Source organism: Cupressus sempervirens, chromosome 11 (genome assembly GCF_028749045.1).
Source record: "Cupressus sempervirens isolate cs-2001-9-10 chromosome 11, ASM2874904v1, whole genome shotgun sequence".
Lineage (NCBI taxonomy): Eukaryota > Viridiplantae > Streptophyta > Pinopsida > Cupressales > Cupressaceae > Cupressus > Cupressus sempervirens.
This window is the reverse complement of record NC_143128.1, coordinates 269,111,687-269,133,825: the sequence shown is the minus strand read 5'-3', so window position 1 is coordinate 269,133,825 and position 22,139 is coordinate 269,111,687. Positions and strand designations below refer to the sequence as shown.

The window sequence follows — 22,139 nt, the reverse complement described above, 5'->3', positions numbered from 1 at the left end:
TAAAAGATGGACCATTTATTGCTAATATTCTCATCTCTACCATTGAACAAGTGGGTGCTAGAAACATTGTCCAAGTCATAATGGACAACACAAAGAATTGTAGAGCGTTTGATTTTTTTGGGACACCCTGTGTGGTCCATTCACTCAATCTTATGCTACAAAAGATTCAAAATAATATTGAGTAGATCAAGGAGGTTATATAGAGGTTGAGGACATCCATATGTTCATCAGAAAGCACCACATGGCTCAAGGAATATTTAGAATGCTCTCACTTTTGGAGTTATTGAAGGTAAGAGAACTTGAACTCAAGTTAGTAATTTCGTTTTTTTCTGAAAGTATCTTACAATTTCTAATTGTGATTAGAGTTTTAAGGTCGCAATGACCTCCCAACGCAATCTCCTGTGATGCGACCCATTTTCCCTTGCGTTTGCGTCTAGCTTTCTTTCTTCCTCTTCCACTTTCGCATCTGCCTTTCTCATCCTCCTCTCCTCTTCTGTGCCTGAGCCTATGTCTGTGCATCGTTGATGTTCCTTGTAATGGCATCTTTGACCTCTGCGTTGATGAAGGGGTTTTCTTTCTTTGCCTACTTGTGCTATCTGTACTCTCTTTTTGTCACGTTTTTTGGTGGTTGCACGAGTTACTAGTTCCGCTGTAGGTTGATCACGGACTTTCTTTCTTCAGTTTTGCTATGAACTATGTCTACTGTTGCACCTCCTTCCTTTTGTCGGGTGTGCTACATGCTACAGTTTGCCGTTTTTTTGGTGATTATTGTTTCTCTGTTTGCGATACTTGTTTCCTCTTGCAGGCATGGGTTGGCGGTTTGCTCACGGATCTGTTGGTTGTTGTACTGCTTCCTTGAGGACTATTGCAACTTCTTTGGGGTTTTGGGGGTGTTGGCATGAACTCCTATTGTTGTTTTTTATTACTGTTTCAAAGTTCCTTGCAATGTCTGATATTGGGGATTCATGCTCTACACAAGGCCAACAAACTTTAACCTATCAGAGACTTTGTGACAGGATTACTAAGCTAGAGGTGGATAACCTACATCTCAAAGAGCAAATTATCTCTTTGAATGGCACTATCTCAAAACTCAGAACAACCACAAGCCCAAATTCGTCTTTGATCCAACATTTTTCTAATACTTTACCTTAAAGATTGCAGGTTTACAAGCCAATATCCATTCCATTATTGAGCAACTTGAGGGACTAGACACCATCAAAGAGAAACAATCTATTATAGCAACTAAGCATTCTTCTCCAATCTCAGAAACCAAACAGAAAGTTAAATCATGAGCTTCCCTCTATAATAACACAGCTACTACGCCTATAGCTAGTATAGACAAGATGGTTCAAGGAAAAATTGATGATAGGGTAAGACAGGTTCGAGAGCTCAATTTTCGAGTTTGTGGACTCCCTTCCATATCTAATCCTCTCTTGGCTGGACATTCTTTTCTTTGTGATCAGCTTGGCATATTTGACATTACATTGGACAAATGCTAGGTTGGTCATGGAGACGTTCTATTTGTCCGATCCCTCACACTTGCAGATAGGCTCCGTGCTCTCAGAGCTAAGAGAAAGTTGTTTTCTCTTCCTTCTAAGATTTCCTTGATGAAGATCTCGTGAAGGCTTAGGTTGCAGAACTGAAACATGCTAGTGGTATTGTGGCAGAGCCTAGAAGTGCGGGTAAATGGGTTGTTATTAGAAATCTCAAAGCAGTTATTCGAGATTCCCCCCGGTGGATGGGAAGCAAGACTGGGCCCCAAGACCAAATGACGGTCTCGCCAGCAGTCAGACATGAGGGAGACTCCCACTTGCTCCCTTCTTGTTAACTACTGGAATGGTAATGGCTCTTTATGGTCATTACCCAGTATCTTACATGATACTATGGGATCCACCGATATTCTTGTCATTACCGAGACTCATGAGAGTCCTGTTAGGCATCTTCTAGGATTCCCAGGTTATTAGTGGTTATTTGTTTGTAGAGAGGAGGTTCACGCTTCGAGTGGGGTCCGTGGTTCGAGGGTGTGGCTTGGTTGATTAGAGATGCTATATTCAACCGTACTTCTATTGTTCATTATGATCCGTTTGCCAAATTTTTATGGGTCCGCATTGATCATAAGAGTCACCGTGAGAGAGATTTCTATATTGCTGTTTGCTATTTTCCACCAACTTCCTCCCATTATGCTATACATGGTTTTGAGGACGGAAACCTTTATGTTAACCTTAGCGAGAGTATTTCTCATTTTGCTGCTTTGGGAGACATCATGCTTCTTGGTGATTTCAATGCGAGGACCAGAGAACTCCAGACTTCGATTTTTTATCGTAGTTTTGATTCCATGTGCTCCACTGAGGTTGATCCGGCTACTTTAGGGCTTCAGCGTTCTTCTGATGATGTTCTTGGTCCGATTTCTGGTTATGGTCGCCATCTTCTATAGCTTTGTGAGTCTTCTAGGCTTGTGATCTTGAACAGTCTTCCTTGCTTCCCTAGATTTGAGCTCTTCACTTGCTGGCCTCATTGCGATGGTGCTAGCGTTGTTGATTATGCCCTCACCTCATCCTCCTTCACCCCCTTCATGCACAACTTCAACATCTTATGCCTCCCTCTTGCGGATCATGCTCTCCTTAGTATTCGTACTCATATTTCTCCTCTCCTTTCGCCTGTCTCCTCGTCTTTCTCTTACTGTTGCTCGTTCCCCCATTTGCTTCTGCTTCCTTGACAGTGACAGTGATCTCTTCTCCTTCCATCTTTTGAGACTCCTTAGTCCAGAATGTTTTATGGATTCCTGTGAAACCTCTTCCCTGTTTGACTTGCTTGCGACAGCCATTCGGAAATCTGCCATCCTTTCCATTCCCCACTGTCCTTCCCTTCCTCTTGGTAACAAACGTCGTAATACTTGTCCTATGAACCAATGGTTCGATGTTGACTGCAAAGCTTTTCATCGCTCAGTTCGTTCTGCTTTTGAAACTCACTCCCTTGACTTTGCTCGCCTTTGTTTGTCTTACCTTTGTTTTCTTCATTGTAAGAAACAATCCTTTACCGCTTCCTAGTGCAAATCCCTTTGCTCCACACTGATCCGCAACCCCCAGCTTTTCTGGCGCACCCTTTTTCCCCAATGTCCCCCTCCGTCCACCATCCTTGACTTTCGCTCCCTTACCACTCATACTATGGCTCTTTATGATATTCCTGGATAGCCTCGTATTCTCCTCACCTTGCCTCCTTTCTGCCATTTGTTCACCCCCTCTTTCATCTATGAGGCCATCAGATCCATGAGATGCACTAGAGCAACGGATAAAGAGGGATTCCAGGCCGAACTCTTTAAGTTTGGTGCCTTGGTTTTGGGCCCCTATATTTCTACTTTTTTCAATAGAGTGGTTTGCACTAGTTTCCTGACTTGGTCCAAGCATTTGATTTACCCTATTCACAAGTCCGGTCTTGTCTCGAATCCTAGGAATTACAGAACAATTATGATTGGACAAGTGTTTGCCAAACTTTATGCCACAGCTCTCAATGCTATGTTATCTAGTGACCTTGACAAGAAAGGGTGTAGAGCTAGTGGTCAGGCTGGTTTCCGAGTAGACTACCAAACCATGGATAACATTTTTACTCTACGAGCTATTATTGAGGAGGCTAGACACAGATCGACAAAAGTTTATTGCTGCTTTGTTGACTTTCACAACGCTTTTGATTATGTTCCTGGAGTGGCTCTTTTTGAGAGGCTTCGGGCAATTGGATTTCTGAGATGTTACTACTATTATGAGATTATATGAGAGTGTTGTGGGTCGATTCAGGACCTTGGAGGGATTCTTCGTTCCGATCCATAGGGTTGTCCTCTCTCCCCTACTTTGTTTGGTTTATATATTGATGAGCTTTAGGACTTCCTTTTGAAGTCATCGCTCCTAGGTGACAATTGTTATTTACACTGGGTTTTGATCATTCTTCTTTCTGCTGATGATGTGGTTCTTCTTGCCTCTTCTCCAAAGAGTTTATAGAGGCTTCTTGATGGTTTGGCTTCTTTTTGTGATCAGCAACAACTTGTAGTTAACCTGGGTAAGACTCGGGTTATGATCTTTAATTGCTTAAAGACTTCTCACCTACACTTCTTTTTTCAAGGACAGGAGATTGAGATCACTCCTTCATATATGTATCTAGGGGTGAATTTTTTCGGTCCTTGCTTTAGTATGAGACCGGCGATTCAATTGAGAGTCAGCAGGTGTATGGGTTCTCTTGCTATGCTTGAGAAACAGTGTTTCAAAAACCACTTTCAGGATACCTCATCTAAGTTATCCCTTTTATACTCCCTTGTTTGGTCGACAGTTCTTTATGGCTCTGTGGTTTGGGGTCCATCTCTCCTTAGCTCAGATTGAGCCTTAGTTGAGCAGGTTCAGACTCTTCTTTTGCGGCGCATCATTAGATGACACAGTTTCACTCCTCATAGTATCATTCTTGCTAAGTTTGGCGCTCATACTTTTAGTCTTGCTGCCATATTTGATCTGATTTGGTTCCTTCATCCTTTGTGTTGTTTTGCGGATTCTGCTACTGATCGCAATAGATACTCCTAATTGGCATATTCCTCTTCTGTCGCTATTGCGAGTTCTGATACCTACTCTTGTGCTCATTGCTAGTATATACAAGCATCTTCCCTGCTGAGTTCGATTGGGATAGATATTGATCATCTCCCTCCCTATCAATTCTCGCTGAATGACCCTGCTCATCTTCTCCCCTCTCGACAAGAGTTACATTAGCATGTCAGACTTGATATTTACAGGCAGTACATTATCATTACCTAGACTAACTCGTCAGGTGGGCTGGGACCGATGATGTCCTATGTGATGCACTTTTTGGAGATCAGTGATGGGATTGTTGTCTGTCCTGGTTACCTATCTCGATGGTGGTCTCATGCTCTGCGTATCTCCCTGGGGTCCTTCAGAGTTGGTTCTCACCATCTTCATGCTTAGATAGACCATCATATTGATAGTGGAGAGCGGATTTGTAAGCTATGTCTTTAGCTGAGGTCGAGACAGAGACTCACTTTTTATTTTGTTGCCCTATCTATTATGAGATCAGAGGGAGATTTTACTGCCTGTTTCGAGATTTCTTTTCTCTTTCTGACTTCTTTAGTTACTATGACCAGCAATGTCTAGCACTCTATCTTCAAGAGGCCACTTTGCTCCGTGATAGCACTTTACATGCACTTCTTCCTCACTGACATACTTCGACTCAGCTCATTACTGCTTTTCTCACACCCTTATCTCCTTTACATGGTGTGAAAAGGAAATCTAGTTCTTCTAGTTCTTTTGGTCATTCCAGGTTTGCTAGACCCTGTACTGGGCTCTTACATCAATGACACTCCTCTACGAGCTCGCAGAGACATACTAGAGCTTCTTTGCACTCACAGTCATATCCTTTTGTGACTAATTTCTTCTCGCCAAGAAAGGACTCCTAGTCTTTGTCTTTGTCTTTGTCGTGGCCTCTTTCTCTGTGTCTCGTTCTGTCTCTCTTCTTCTTCTGTACTTTAGTTGTTTGCTTTTTTCAGACATCGTTTGGTGCTCCTATTGTTTTCTGCTTCTTGGTTGTAACCTTCCAGTCCCATAGACCTTTGATGGTCTTTCGTTGGACATTAATACTATTATCTCATATATCTTATCTTATCTAAAGTATGCAAATAATAATTTATTTATTTTTCTCTATTTTATGTTACAGGGTGCTAAGACTTGTTTTGCATCAAATTTAATCGTTTTGAGACAACTTGTGCAAGTGAAATAGGCACTTTCTAATAAGGTAATCAACAACAATTGGGCTATATGGAGGCAAAGTCACAGTGAGAGGGAAGCCAAAATAAAGATTAGGATATTGGATGACTCGTGGTGGGAATGTGTGGTATATCTCATTAAGTTCATTGAGCCATTATGAGTGTGCTTAGGTACACTGACTGTAATATCTACGTCATAAAATAGATTATTAATCAAACTATTGTTAATGAGCCAATTGATTTAATATATCTCGGACCCATTTTTGTTTTGTTTTTCATAGTTTGTGTCATCGTTGGCTATCTTTGTACATTCTTGAAAAGTTTTTCCGACGGGTATTTAAGCACGGCTTATAGGTAGTCTTTAAGTATGCATTTTAGATTATTTCTTTGTGCTGCAAATTCTAGTTGGGATTCGATGTTGTTAGCCATTTCGAAGGTGAAAGATCTTCCCTACTTGCCTATTCCAATTTCAGTGGGATTCAACCCTCACCCTCTTCCTTTGCCTGTAATACTTCGCTCGGATCTGGCAAATCGGAGCACCATCACATTGCAATTATTAATTGAATGTTTTTGTGTTCACTCTCCATTTATTGTTCGAGTTTTATTGTGGTTGTATTAAGTGATTTGATTATCCACCAACACTTGACTTCAACAGCACAACATTATTGGACTCAGACACCTACACCATATGGCTCATCTTACACTGTATGACACTCTAGGATCCACCGTACGGCCTGTTCAACACCTAACCATACGACCATTGTGTATATTGTATAGTCACCCAAACACCATATGGCCTCCATATTGTCTGTATTGTTCCAATTGGCATCCGTACATCAAATGCCAATCTTACCGTACTACCCTCCAAAATCGTGTACGGTTTTTTTCATATGATTGCTATATTGCCAGAGAGATTGTCAAGAGTAGTTGCGTGGGTGGGATCATCATAGTAGTATCAGAGCTTCGATCCTGCCAACCTGTGAATAGTGAATGAAAGTTTATAGCCGGAAGAGAAAAAGAACCCACTCTGTTGATAGAATGGTTGCCAAACCGGAACCCACAATTGCCGATCTTGTGACACTATTGAGAGAACTTGCGAATAATCAATCAGGCACAGATCAATGATACTCAGCGACTCATGGAAGAGATTCTCAAGAAGTTGGTAGACACTAAAATATCTAGAGAAGAAAATGGTCATAGCGCGGACTTGGTGTCGGGTAAAGAAAACCCTCATCCAACACGCTCTCGACCTTCCATGCCATCTTTTCCCTCACGGACAAAGGCACCACCCGGAGGGAAGCAACCGACCTTTGAAGAAATGCAAGAACAACTGAGAGAAGACTGGAAGAATGCGAATTTGGAGGAAGATATATCCTACAAAGATTACGTAGATCTAAGAATGAGGTATTCGGGAGGTGGAAACAGAGGATATTTTAAAGATGATCTCAGGAGGAAGTTGAGTAAAGTAAATTTATCTCCATTTAATGGATCTAGATCCCTATCTGTGCAAGCGTGGGTAATGGAGGCCGATATTTCCAGCTTAATCCTATGCCAAAAGAAGCAATTAAATTTGCGGCATTACACTTGGAGGGAGTTGCGCATGAATGGTGGCATTACAACACCATCACACTGGGGCATGATCAAATCAATACCTATGTGGAATTCACTAAGAGATTGATAGATTGATTTGATGGTAAAGATTCGAAACTCAATTTCAAAGATTTGGCACAATTGAGGCAAACTGGATCGGTTGACCAGTACATTGCGGAATTCTAAAAACTCTCCATTTTGGTCACGGACATTTCCGAAAGAAGACAGATGGTGCTTTTCATGGACAGACTGACAGAACCCCTAAAAGGTTGGGTGAAAGGGTTCAACCTTGCCACCCTATTAGAGGCCATTAAGAAGGCACGAAGTATGGCAACATCATCGGTGTCATCCTCTCGGGGTTACACTCCAAACCGCCGATGTTTCTGAGGGACAAAGATAATAAACCTCTGCCAAGGAAGCCATTGTTGGATGAAGCTACCAGATAAGAACTCCAAAGGAAGAAACTATGTTTTAACTACAAGGGACCATGGGAACCTAGGTATAGATGCCTCGGGAAAGGAAAGATCCACTACATTAAGGTCGTGTCTGATGATGAGGACGAAAAGGAAGATATACCCACCGAAGATAACCAACCCCACGAGGATACCAAAATGTTTAGTTTGAATCATATAGAAAGAATTGCAACATTGGTACGACGTGGAGGAACTATTGTCCTAGCCGATAGCTCGAGGTGCACAGTGTTTCGTGTACGGGGAACTCTTCAAGGACAAAGGATTATGGAGATGCTTGACAGCGGAGCTACCCTTAACTTCATAAACTCATCTCTAGTAAAATGAAGAGGTCTACCTAGAGAGATACATGCAGGATTTCAGGTCAAGGTCGTCGAAGGGACTCTTCTACCCTGCACACATCTTGTTCCTTAGCTAAGTATCACAATGGCAAATCACACGGTTACCGAGGATTTCTTCATAGTGGACCTTGATGGCATGATGGTTATTTTGGGCATACAATGGATGGAGACACTTGATCAATACACTCAAAGTTTCAAACGAATGGACTTCACTTTTGTTGTCGATGGAAAGAAGGTTGTTCTCTGTGGAATGGAAAAAGAGGGTCCAAAGGAAATTCCTGCACATTGGATGGAGGCAATTTTTAGGAATAATGATGTTGATTGGGCTGAGCATTGTTTTTTCTCAGCAGAACCAATAAAGGGGCAATGGACACCTCCCCAGGATGATGATCTCCAAAAAATTTTGAGTAAACATGATAAAATTTTTATAGACATTCCTCTTGGCATACCGCCTCATCGAGGGTTTGAACACACTATCAAGTTGGAAGTAGGAGCCAAGTCGGTCATAAACACACCCTACCGCCATCCCAAGAAATTCAAAGATGAGATCGAAAAGACGATGCAAGAACTGCTAGAGAAAGGATGGATCCGTCCCAGTTCCAACCCCTTCGCGTCATTAGTGGTTTTGGTCAAAAAGGATGGGACAATGTGCACATGTGTGGACTACCATGCGTTGAACAAAAAACAATAATAAATAGATATCCCATTCCAAGGATCGATGAGTTGTTGGATGAATTACATGGTGCAGTCTATTTTTCGAAATTAGTTCTCTGTTCCGATTACCATCAAATCTGCACAAGGGAGGAAGATGTGGAAAAGATGGCCTTTCATTGTCACTACAGACATTATGAGTTCCTGGTCATGCTATTTGGATTAACAAATGCACCTGCTACATTCCAATCATGCATGAATTGCATCTTCAACAAACAATTGCGTAAGTACTTACTAGTATTTTTTGATGATCTTCTTATTTATAGGACATGGGAGAAGCATTTGAAGCATCTGGATGAAGTCTTAAGGATAATGGAGTAGTTTTTGCTCGCCAAGCAATCCAAGTGTGAATTCGGTACGACAGAAATATTGTACTTGAGGCATGTTGTCAGTAAATATGGAGTTCAAGTTCATCAAGAGAAGATTTAGGCTATCCTTGATTGGCCTCCCCCAAAATCACTTAGGGATTTGCGAGGGTTTTTCGGACTGTGCAGTTATTACCAGAGGTTCGTTAAAGGATTCTCTTAGCTCAGCGCACTCTTAACAGATCTGACAAGGGGTCTTTCCAGTGGAATGAGAAGGCACAACTCGATTTTGATAAGCTAAAAGAGGCAATGAGCACTTGTCTCGTACTTGCATTACTTGATTTCACTTGACTGTTCATTTTGGAGTGCAACGCATCTGGAGAAGGCATTGGCGTAGTGTTGATGCAAGATAGACACCCCATAGCTTATGAGAGCAGGAAGCTTACGCAAACAAAATGTTTATATTCCATCTACGACAAAGAGATGTTGGCCATTGTACATGCACTAACCAAGTTTTAGCAGTATCTAGTGGGTGCCAAGTTTGTTGTTCGTACAGATCACAATAGTTTGAGATTTTTTTTAGAACAACGGGACTTGAACGAGAGGCAACAAAAATGGGTAAGCAAGGTTCAGGCTTTTGATTTTGACATTTAATATGTGAAAGGAAAGAACAATGTGGTTGTAGATGCCTTGTCCAGGAAACCCACCATTTGCTCACTAAACCAGATTTCAGTAGACTGGAAGGCACATTTGTTGGTAGAATATTCCAAAAACACATTTGCCTGAGCTAATAGATGGCAACACCCAAGATGATTGGTACAAAGTGGTGGATGACATCATTTACTATAAGAGTTGGATATCTTTAGTTCCGAAATCCAAATTAAAGCAAAAAATCTTGAAAGAAGTACACGATTCACCCTTGGTAAGTCACTCAAACTTCCTCAAAACTTATAGAAGTCTCAGGGACAGGTTTTCATGGAAAGGACTTAAAGGAGACATATTGCAGTATGTAAGAGAGAGTGCGGTCTGCCAGCAGAACAAACCTGAATATACTCTACCTATCGGGTTACTGCAACCTCTACCAATTCTAGAACATAAGTGGGAAAGTATTTCGATGGATTTCATAACTAGACTTCCCAAGGTGAACAGAAAGGATTGTATTTTCATGGTTGTTGACAGATTGACAAAGTACGCACATTTCTCCGCCATCCCCTCAAATTTTTAGGCCGCACAAGTTGTCAATCTGTTTTTTAGATAAGTCTTTCATCTGCACGGGTTACCCCGAAACATTGTCAGTGATCCGGATGGATGATTCATTAGTATCTTCTGGACAAAACTGTTTCGATTGGCAGGGACAGAATTGTCACCAAGTACAAGTTACCACCCTTAGACAGACGGACAAATAGAGATTGTGAACAAGTGGCTCGAAGGTTACCTTTGAAACTACGTTTCGACACAACAACAGGCATGGGTCAAATGGATACACCTAGGAGAATATTGTTACAATACCATGTATCACATGTCCATTAAGATGGCACAATTCAAAGCTCTATATGGGTATGAACCCCTCTCCTTCATCGACACAGCGCTGGGAGACAGTTGCAAACCAAGAGTGAAGGACTGGCTATAGAAAGGAAAATTCATCCTAAGATACCTGAAAGAAAACTTAAAACGGGCACAGGATCAACAAAAGATGTACGTCAATAGACATCGAATAAAGAATAGTTTTGAACTGGGAGACTTGGTCTATCTTAAGCCCTAGCTGTACCGACAATCCTCATTGAAAGAAAAGGGAAAAGAAAAACTAAAGCCACGATTTTATGGCCCTTATCGTGTAGTGTGCCGCATCAGTGAAGTCACCTATGAGCTGGAACTCCTAGAGGGGAGTCGTATTCATAATGTTTTTCACGTTTCTTGCTTGAAGAAAGCTATGGGACAGAACGTCACAGTAGCTACAAACTTTCTACCGGTCAATAAAGAAGGAAAGCTCATATTGGAACCGACAGAGATTATTGAAGTACGTGAGAAGACCCTGCGGAACCGAACTCTGAAGGAATATTTGGTACGCTGGAGACACTTGCCACTAGATGATGCAATCTGGGAAGGTGAGCACATTTCACAGCATTCAGCATTGTGTTTGCTTGAGGACAAGCAAATTTTGGGATGAGAGGACTATAATATCTTTGTCATAAAATAGATTATTAATCAAACTATTGTTAATGGACTGATTGATTTAATATATCTCAGACCTATTTTTGTTTTGTTTTCTATAGTTTGTGTCGCCGTCGGCTATCTTTGTACACCCTTGGAAAGCTTTCTCAACGAGTATTTAAGCATGGCTTATAGGTAGTCTTTAGGTATGCATTTTGGATTTTTTTTTGTAATGCGAATTACAATTGGGATTCTCTATTGTTCGCCATTTTGGAAGTGAGAGATCTTCCCTACTTGGCTATTCCAGTTTCGATGGAATTCAACCCTCACCCTATTTCGTCACCTATAATACTTCCCTTGGATCTGGCAAATCAGAGCACCATCACATTGCGAATATTAATTGAATGTTTCTGTGTTCACTTTCCATTTATTGTTCGAGTTTTATCTTGGTTGTATTAAGTGATTCAATTATCCACAAACACTTGACTTCATTAGCACAACATTATTGGACTCAAACACCTACACCATACGGCTCCTCTTACACTGTATGACCCTCTGAATCCACTATACAGCCCTGACTTGCATCCACCATACAGCTTGTTCAACACCTAACCGTATGGCCATTGTGCTTCTCGTCCCTCCTTCGTACAACCATTGTGCCTCTCCCCTGTACAACCTATCCACCGTACAGACCCCACTGTCCACCGTACAAGTTACTTTACGCCATACAGCCTTCACATCCTTGGTGTACGACCTGTTTGCCATCTCCACTCCATCATACCATACAGTCACCCAAACACTGTATGACCTCCATATTGTCTGTACTGTTCCAATTGGCATCCGTACATCAAACGCCAATCTTACCGTACTACCCTCCAGAATCTTGTACGTTTTTTTTTCATCTGATTGCTATATTGCCAGAGAGATTGTCAAGAGTAGTTGCATGGGTCGGACCATCACACTGACATGGATAGACGTTGCCTTGGAGAGATCTATGATGGCATAGACTCAATACCTGAGAAGATCAAACGAATTGTAAATGAAAAAGAGCAAGATCCTCGAGTAACCTTGTTCAAACAATTGCAAGCAATTGAGCTAGAACGTACTCCTTTACATTTGCTTGCCTCTACCTAATATACTAATATACAAGGAAGGCTACCACCCTATAGAGATTTAGAAGTGTCTGATTGATACAAAACAACATTTGAAGGACTCTTTCCTAATGATGACATGTGAGATTTGATTACGAATGAGTTCATACAATTTGTGAATACAAGAGGTCTAAGTAATGACGCTCATAGTTGGTGGAACCTCCATGACCAAAGATTCCAAATATTGCAGCCCTTTGCAATCAAAGTTATATTACAAGTACGTTTTATTTTTTAAACAAGTTACTAATAGTTTACTTTGTCTTCAAAAATTGCCAGTAATTTTTACTTTATAAGAATTGACATTGATAATTTTATTTTTATTGTTTACTTTGTCATGTCTTCATAGGTTGCTAGTTCATCTACATCAGAAAGAAATTGGAGCACATATTATTTCATCCACTTAGTGAAGTGCAATAGGTTGCAATCAAAGTGGAACACTTGATATTTCTGCACTACAACTTGTGTCTTATCTCACAAAAGTCACGAATACAAAGAAGGGGAGACACAAAGGTGGGATGTAAATGCCAAGCTTGTGAACTTGGATGCTTCCACTTCTCAACTTCAAATTGATGACTTTGAAGATTTTGATACCAATTATATTATTGTTGCTGCTGATCCCATCAGCCTCAGCTCTATTGCTGAGTCAACTAATGCCAAAGAATAAGAAGAAGAAGAAGAATATTAATAAATCTTTAATCCATTACTTGAACTTGAAACAATGATACTTGAACTTGTTATGATTTAATTTTAATGTTTTGAATCTTTGATGTTGAACTTGAAGTATATGATGATATGATTACTATTCATGAAGCTATGATTACAAATTCAAAAGTTTATGATGTTCTTGTTGCTAAATCATATGATTTTATGATACTATGTGACATTCTCATTTTAATTCATGCTTCTAGGCTTCATATATATATATTACATGTTTTTGTATAAGTGAACCCAATTCCCTTTCGAAAGATTTTCCATACCGGAGAACTGGTCCTTTGAACCCAAACTTAGAATCAAACTCGAATCAGTAACTCAGGTTTTGCTAGTTGTTCTTTATGGTTGTGAGGTGTGTGCCAGCAACACCTCAGTCTCACAATGTAGGAAATAGAGGGAATCCAAAAACATTTGATCAAAAGCAAGTTCAACATCAAAAGCATTGTTCCATATGCTATCATGTCAACTGAAACGAGAGCTGCCCCTATTGAAGCAATGGCTATTGTGGGTCTCATAAGCTATCTTAAAAGAGCCGAGCAAATGGAAGAATGTAGATGGCTTAAGGTTGTCTCTAGTGACATATTGTGCAAAAGGAAGAAGATGTGGATGCAACAAAACATCAAGTAGATGAGAAAATTGAATTTTCATTTTAATATGTGCCACACGAATGACAAAGAAATAAATGTTTTTGTTATGTATAAGTTCTACAAGAAAAATTGAGGTATTGTGATTGGAAGGAAGAAAAAATACTATATCAGAGAGTTTAATCCCACATGCAATCAACTTCAAAAAGCTTACATATGTGCCAGTATTTCATAAAGTGCATATATTCTTATTGCCCAACACAAAACTAACTCTTGTCAACGTTGTTGTGAGACCAGGCATTGGAAAAGGCCAAAAAGAGGCATGAGAAGTGAGAGTTTGTTCCTTTTGTAATTCTGGGAATATGAAAACAACTTTTTATTGTCAAGTGTGTTGCTTACAAGGACAAAATGGAGAAATTTTAAAATATTTTAATGGCTAGCTCTTGGCATAACTTATTCAGTGAGGAGTAAATTGAGAAGTTAGAAGCACTCATCATCAACTTGCATAAGAAAATAACTGGTTAACTGAAGTCAGTAGGCTATCCCATAGGCTATGTTTAGCCTTGCGGATGTTAAAATTTTCTTCTTTTGAAATCTCAACCTGCTGTCATTGGAATATTATATCATGTTGTCAATATAGAGGCATATAACTCTACTATGCCATAGAGTAAAAATGAATAATTCTTCATAGATAACAGATATAATCAAAAGAATCATTGAACAACATTCCAAGTAAAATAATAATAATAATTTTACTTGTAAAACATAAATAAATTATTGATTAAAAAACCAATTTATCTTCATTTACAAAATACATATAAAAGTATATTTTAATTTTTTTTCATAAATAAGGGGCTAAAGCCGATAGGTATATATTAATAATTAAGAAAATAGTTTCAGATTTACAAAACCTGGGCCCAGATCACAAGATCAGAGTGTAAAACAGGGGAACCATGGAGATATTAATTAGCCAAAATTAACGGATACTTGTGGCTCCTAATCTAAATGTAAAGTCAGGGAGATGCCAAAAATATACATATATAAGCACCTAAAGGTATGCTGCTGCTAAATGGAACTAAACAAAGTCTACTTAAAAACAGCTCTAATGACATTATCCTAAAAAACATAAAAAATTCTTATCTTCAATTGTCTTTTGTTATGTAGAATTTGTATGTGGTCCCTGCCAAGGTTGCCTTTCAACCTCCATGTCAACCAAAGTTCTCGCCTCATATTAAATATTTACCTCAGCGTTGTTATCTTCTTCCCGGTCTTTTGCCTTAGAGGAATCCTTGCTTCCCAATACATCTAAACTTTAATTGTATTATTATTTGAGAACCCTTTCATCATATCGTTTATATTGTCTCTAATAGGGCGTTTGAAAATTTCATTGATGCCCTAAACCTTTTTTACGAACTTTATGCCTCTGTTCATTATGCTTGACCTCAACCCTTGAAATTCTCATTCATAACCCACGAGTACAAAGAAACACCAGGGTGGTGCTCCATAAATATTTCTTCTTGGTTTGCAAAACCGGGGAGCCTTTCTCCAACTCACATGACAATGGATCAATCAAAAGGAAAGAGGATGGTGAGATTGTTATCTATGTTAACAATGGCCTCATTAAGGCCCAACAAATACTTCTCCTTGAAAAGTTTGTTGTAGAATTCTTCATCTATCATTTTTGGCATCCCCACCACCAAGATAGAAGCTAGGAACATAGAGCATATACTTGAGTCCACTCTGAGACAATGGTTTGTGCGAATGTAATTGAAGCCGAGAATCCTTCTGATGGCATGGGTGATAAAACAATGTTTGTATCTAGACTCTTTCTTTATTCTTTGTTTCGTGATGGGTGTATCAAAAGTTGTTTGTCGACTCAAGAGTTAAGCTTGATCAGAGAGTCCATAGATAACATCTTTGTTCTTCCACTAAACGCTTAACCTGCAAGAAAGAAGAGATAACAAGCAAGAAAACTAGAAAACAATAGCCTTCAATAGAGACGGAATTTCCTTCATATGCCAACAAATTTCAAGGAGTAATTAGTGTTAGTTTATCGAGATTGTTGCAAATGTATTAACATTGCCTCTTTGGTATATGTTTTCCAAGAGCAGTGATCTCTCTTATATTGTGGAAAACACATGGAGAGACACGTAACTTCATGGGACATGTCTAGTCATTATTATTTAATCAATATAACAATTAATTATTTTATATATATATATATATATATATATATATCTTAAGTTTAGTCTTATGCTAGGGAGGATAACACAGATATTACACCATTGGTAATATACAAAATGACAAAAATTAAGGATATCCTTCATCAGAAGATATCCACCATTTTGATATCACGTTTGATATCATGAGTATTCGCCTGCAGAATATCAACATATGATATTCACCAAGTACTCAGTAAGGTAATGGCCTGCAGAATATCAATGCGTGATATTCACCAAATACCTATCATATATCTATACAAACAACTCAAAGATCGTCAAGTGAGTGACATCTAACATTTGGTTGTTGATTTAAAAGATAATATTTATCATGATCTATTTCAACATTTATATAAAATGTGTATCATGATTTAAGTTATTGTAAGATCATCACCTTCCAATAACTTCTGCAAATACAAGTGATAATCATTTGGAAGTCGTCACTTCCTCATGATGTACACAGGGGGTAGGCGCATTAAAATCATATAGTCACACATATGGACTTCCGAACTCCCTTCGAATATCAATCATCTGATCTCCTCATCCAATGATGCTTTTGATGGAGCGTCAGATTCCCTCTGAATCTAATAGCAATCCTCCTTTTCCTGCAAGAACATCCTTGGAAAAGATCAAGGCAAATAGCTCGTATAGTATGTATTGAAATAAAAGAATAAGAGAGAGACTAACATAATACTCAAGGATAATTCTGCATAATGATCTAAGATCATTCCAATGTAATATAGATAAAGATCTAATTTAAATATATAATTTGAACATATATGCATATATATTCAATCTTCTAAGTATATATCTTCAATTTATGTTTTCATATATTATTGCTTTATATACATATATAATCACCATATATATACATTTTTATCTATCCATATAAATGAATGAATAATTATAAACATTGTATAGTGAGGATCACACTCCTAGAACAATATTAATATATTTTTGAAATATCATATTATACCTTCTTTTACCTTGTCATGTCGGATCCTGTGATTGTCCCACTTTCTTTTATTGTGTATGCCTTAGATTATTTTCTTACGAAGCTTTGATTTTTCTCCTTCTTGACCGAATTAATCATGATAAAGTTAAAGGAAAAGTTGATGTCGAAACCTCCAAACCCATGGCATAACAATACTAAAATCTTCCCGAGCTCTTCACTTGTACAGGTCAATTAACATTTATATGCTTTAGTTTGGTTCTTTACGGCAAGGTACTTTTGAGCAGATACAACAAGCGAATGCCATGCTTCATGAGCTAATCATACACACAAGCAGCACACTGCCCCCAAATCAAGCTTCACTTCCTATAGAAAAAACTTTGTACAAGACACAAACAGATCAAATCTGAAAGAAATTTAATTATCTTTAACATGGTATTAGAGCCTTGCTAAGGAAGATCCGATTAAATTTGAGATATCAAATTACTCTAATTCTTTCCGAACTTCCACAACTTTTGAATACTTCATAATTCTGAAACTCGATGTATTTTGAGTTTGTATAGTTTACTAGTGTGGACCTGATTTAAATTTAAAGCCAGATTTAATTAAAAACGATAATATGGAAATATTTTTTCCATCACCTGCATGTCGTGACCAACTAGTGACTGCAGAAATTAGTCAGAGATTAAGTTCTATTTTTCCCTGAGAAAAATACCAGAATGGTATGCATTATTGATGAGCTTTGTGTGCCCTAACATTTCAAAGATATGCCGAGTTTTTACAGGTGCAACTTATTTGTGTATATTCTGGGTACGAATACTCCTTGTGCTTCTGAAATCATATCGGGTGTCTTTTCCCAAGCATTAAATCTTCTTTTTAGGAGGCTGGACTAGGGAATGAATATTCACTAAATTGTTAGCAGATTGATAAAATCCATAAACTCAGAATGGGATGTAAACAGCTTCATCATTGCAGCAGCCTGACTTGTTGGTGATGGATGACAATGTAAAGACATTAATATTAGATGTAGATTGCACTTATATAGCCTGCAAATTACAAAGCACATCTTTGGTGTATGTCTTTTGCTGGATAGAAAACATCAGGTGGTCGGATTTTATGAGAGTTCACGGAACCGATAATAAAATTCGAATAATAAGAGTCACTATTTTGATCAACAAGATTGACTTGAGGGAAAATGTATTAATGATTAGTTATCAGCGATCACCATAATCAAGCAACATTTATGTATGAAGGTAAGAGGTGTGATCCATTTACAAGGGATACGTTTCTTTCAAATAGATACAACTCACCAATGTCATAAGTATCTGCGACTTGAGAAGCCCATGTTATTAAGCACAAGCTACTGAGAGAAGGTTCTCAGTTTGTATGAACGAAAGAATTGGTTATTAGAGGATGTATATATCGTGAGTTGTTTCTGAAGCTCTATAGAGGATCATGTTCCCCTAATGATCAATGGATCAAGATCATGTTGATGTGTATGCACAGGAAAACTCAACATTAATCGCATACCTCCAAATTAGAGTTTTATTTTTTGTTGGGCCTTAAATGGTAGTCATAGTACTTGCACATTGGTATCTTTCAAGAAAACACAAAGCCATAGACTCAAACCACTTACACCCTCTATGTTTGGCGTGTAACCTGAAACACCCAGCTGAGATGCATGTGCATGAATTGGGTTGGAAAGTTACAGTCGGGACATAAAACCAGTCCACTTCAGCCCAGACTTATGCCAGCAGAAGATAAGTTGTTTGACTATACAATTCTGGGGAATTCTCATTATTTCCAGAGATGGTCAATTTGTTCTGGATTGACGACATTCATGGTTAGAAATTTGTTGAGAAAAGCACTCCAAAATTGGAGCAATATTATCTCAAAATTCTAAACTACTCAAATTGCCTGAAGTACAATCTTTGCATTGCAAGATATTGATGGACTCGATGTATTCATTAGCGACAGTATATACAGTACATTTAAATGGAGGTGATGTTATGAGTTTGCAGCCTGTGTACTGCGATGTACCTTGCAGAGAGCTAGTTTTGGTGTTTGATTGGCTTGTATACCTTGCCTCTTGCCTCCTTTCTTTATTGGATCAGCACAGGCAGAGTATCAACTAGATATTTTGGTGATTTGAATAAATAAACCTCAGATACAATATCCCGAGTATTGAATAAGAGATCACTGCATGTTTGCATTCCAATGTAGCGACATTTTATGTACAATGTGCTGTTGTGATTTTATACATATTTTCTGAGGCTGAGACTTCATTGTAAAACTATGGACTAATTATCATGACATACTTATATTATGGTCTTCTTTGAGTGATGATGAAATAAGCATTTCTATCAAATGCTACCATGTAATCTGGAGCTAAGGATAAAAACTTTCTTCCAGAAAATTGCATTGGTCTTGGAAAGAGCTCCATAACATTTATAGTTGGATCTTATTGCACTAGTGCCAAAGATGATGAGCACTCTTTGGCTGCATATGCATTATTGGAAGTTGAGGAAGAAAAATGACTTGCCTCCTGGTTCTACGCAATACACAGATTAAAATCAAAATAGAAGTTAACGACTTAATTATGTCTGGACATCTGAAGATTTGATATTAAACATCAAATTATGAGGGGATTTGGTGATAGTGTAACTGTTTAAATTAACAGTGCGGAAGTCTTGGCAAGACTTTTGTTTTAGCCCATGGAGAATTTATAGAGATGGTCGAGAGGGCAGGCATATTTGAAGTTGGGCAATGTGTTTTATAATCGCACCTTGGTCATGTTTTGGTATTCACAAATTGGTCCAGCTGTTACAAAGGCCAGTACAAAGTGGAAGAGCTCACTGGTTATGCATTGTAATTGTTTGATAAATGCTCTTATAAAGGCATTTTCTGAATTGATGCATATGGGAGGTCTATTGCTTTGTGAACAACATTTTTTGCTTAGAATATCAATCCTTAACAACAGGACTTTCATTGGAGCATCTTCTATCAGGAAGGATATTGATGAGTATTTACTCATGACTAATGAGATAGGTATTTTTTAATCTTTTGAATATTACATTTATTTGCTTATTGTAGAGACTCTCTTATATGTATTCATGTATGTACTATAAGAGCTGTTTGACTTGATCATATCCAGGGATGTTCTTACAAGAAAAGAAGAATGGTGCATTAGGCATGCTACCGAGGCATTGTATAGGACTCAATCCTAGGACTGTAGCTCCAAAGTGGTTTTGGATCTTAGTCATATGTTGATCATGCTAGAAGACGTGAGTATATTAAAGAAAACTATCTTCTATAATTGGAATTATGTAAGAAGGATATCTTTCCATGACGAGGGAGCAGCTAGAGTATCTGATTCAATTGATCTTCGAGGATAGCTGTATACTTTAATGCTTACAGACTTACAGTCATGTGACTAGGTCAATGGCTGAAACATTTTTGAAGAGGAGGAAAATATCATTTAGAGGGACTCTGACATTACATTAGAAGCAACCTTGGACGAAGAGATTAGGAGGTTGATGAATGTACTTGGAGCTTTAGAAGGAAGCCAAATTAGCATGAATGTCTGGTGTGGTCAAATCTGGGGATAAATCCACAGGTTATTACATTCACTCATGTTACTATGGAATCAGAAATGTACATTTGTATATGGGAAGTTGCTCTTTTGAACAATGTTGTCATTATTAAACTAGTAAATCATGTGCCTAATGATGAGACCCTTGGAACAAGATATTTTCCATGATTGGAGTATATGAACAGGACATGCCTCCATGACAAAGGAAGCAACTTAAGGATCTAAATCTGTTGACATCCAATGGTACTGATTCAAAAGGAGTAGACCATGTCGAGATTGTTTCTCTAACTTTCAATTGAGGTACATTATCACTGAAGAACAAACGACCGACATTCTCACCAAGCTCCATGCTAGAAAGAAGTTTCTTGTACTTCTGGGACAAGCTTGATACATTGGAGAATGAAGCCTCAGCTGAAAAGGAACTTCAGCATCAATGATCTATCATCTGTATCCTTGCATATTCTTTCCTTTGAGAGAGAAGTTTGAGGTGGAAGCCATTGATTTCACCCAATGGATTGAGCCATAGTGGATCCACTCCATGAGTTTATGACCCCCCCTGTGTACATTATTGAGAGGTTACAATCTTTCAGATAATATACATTTGTGTCTAACATTGTAAGGTGACGACTTTACAATGATTAGTTCTCTATCATGATGAATATCATGTCACTTGATATTCGTGGACATGTCATGATAGTTAAGTATCTCTTGCATATTTTTTATTGATATCATGAGACTTGATATCAGTTGAAGATCATCATGCTCCTTATGAGATAAATCATGGTAGATAAGTGTTTCCTTGGCTATGCCATGATTGGCTATGGTAGACATCATGAGACTTGATGTTAGTGTACATACCATAACTTGGATATATAAGAAGAATGTCATGTGACTTGATATTCTTGAGCATATTATATCCTTAGATATCATGAGATAGGTGATATCTCTAATTGCAATAGATGAGCCTATTGTGATTTATATACTTGGTTGGATTCTTTATCTTCCCTAGCTAAGAGGAAGTGTTAAATTTAATAGCTTTGTTCAGATAAAGTTGGATGATAATATAACTATTTGATATGTATTTAACATACATGCATGCATACCAATATACTTTTCTTATATTAATACATACACACGCACATACACGTACACGTACACATACACATTGGAATCCAAATAATTATACTATCATCCACTAAATCTGATCTTTATCTCCAAGTATAAATATGATTCTATTGATCTATTCTGATTGATTTATTTTGTTGATTATAGGTATCGATTGCTAATCGATATGAAAGAAAATATTGCTTATTTATGACAGATCCAAGTCTGTTCATATCACCGATAATATTTACCTTAATTAAGGTTTGTTATTGCCTAATTAAATAGGCAGTGTAATTAGGTTTGTCCAATTCTTCACCTGCGTAATTGTCCAGTCTAATGAATGCAATTATCAGACCATTAATTGACAATATTATCTGCATTACATTCAGATTAGATTGTCATCTCCAATGAGGAAATGAATTGGAAATGGTAGGTGCTTTTACATTACATTCCATAAAATTCCACATTATTGTGGAATTGCATGCACTGATCTGTTTTGATCCACAGTT

The 22,139-nt window shown here is 38.2% G+C and overlaps 1 protein-coding gene across 2 annotated transcripts in view; it reads right to left on the bottom strand.

The window, feature by feature from the left end:
- PSAT1 (phospholipid sterol acyl transferase 1) overlaps nt 1-22,139 on the bottom strand; it is a 285,872-nt gene that overhangs the window by 5,763 nt on the left and 257,970 nt on the right. The window lies entirely within an intron of this gene.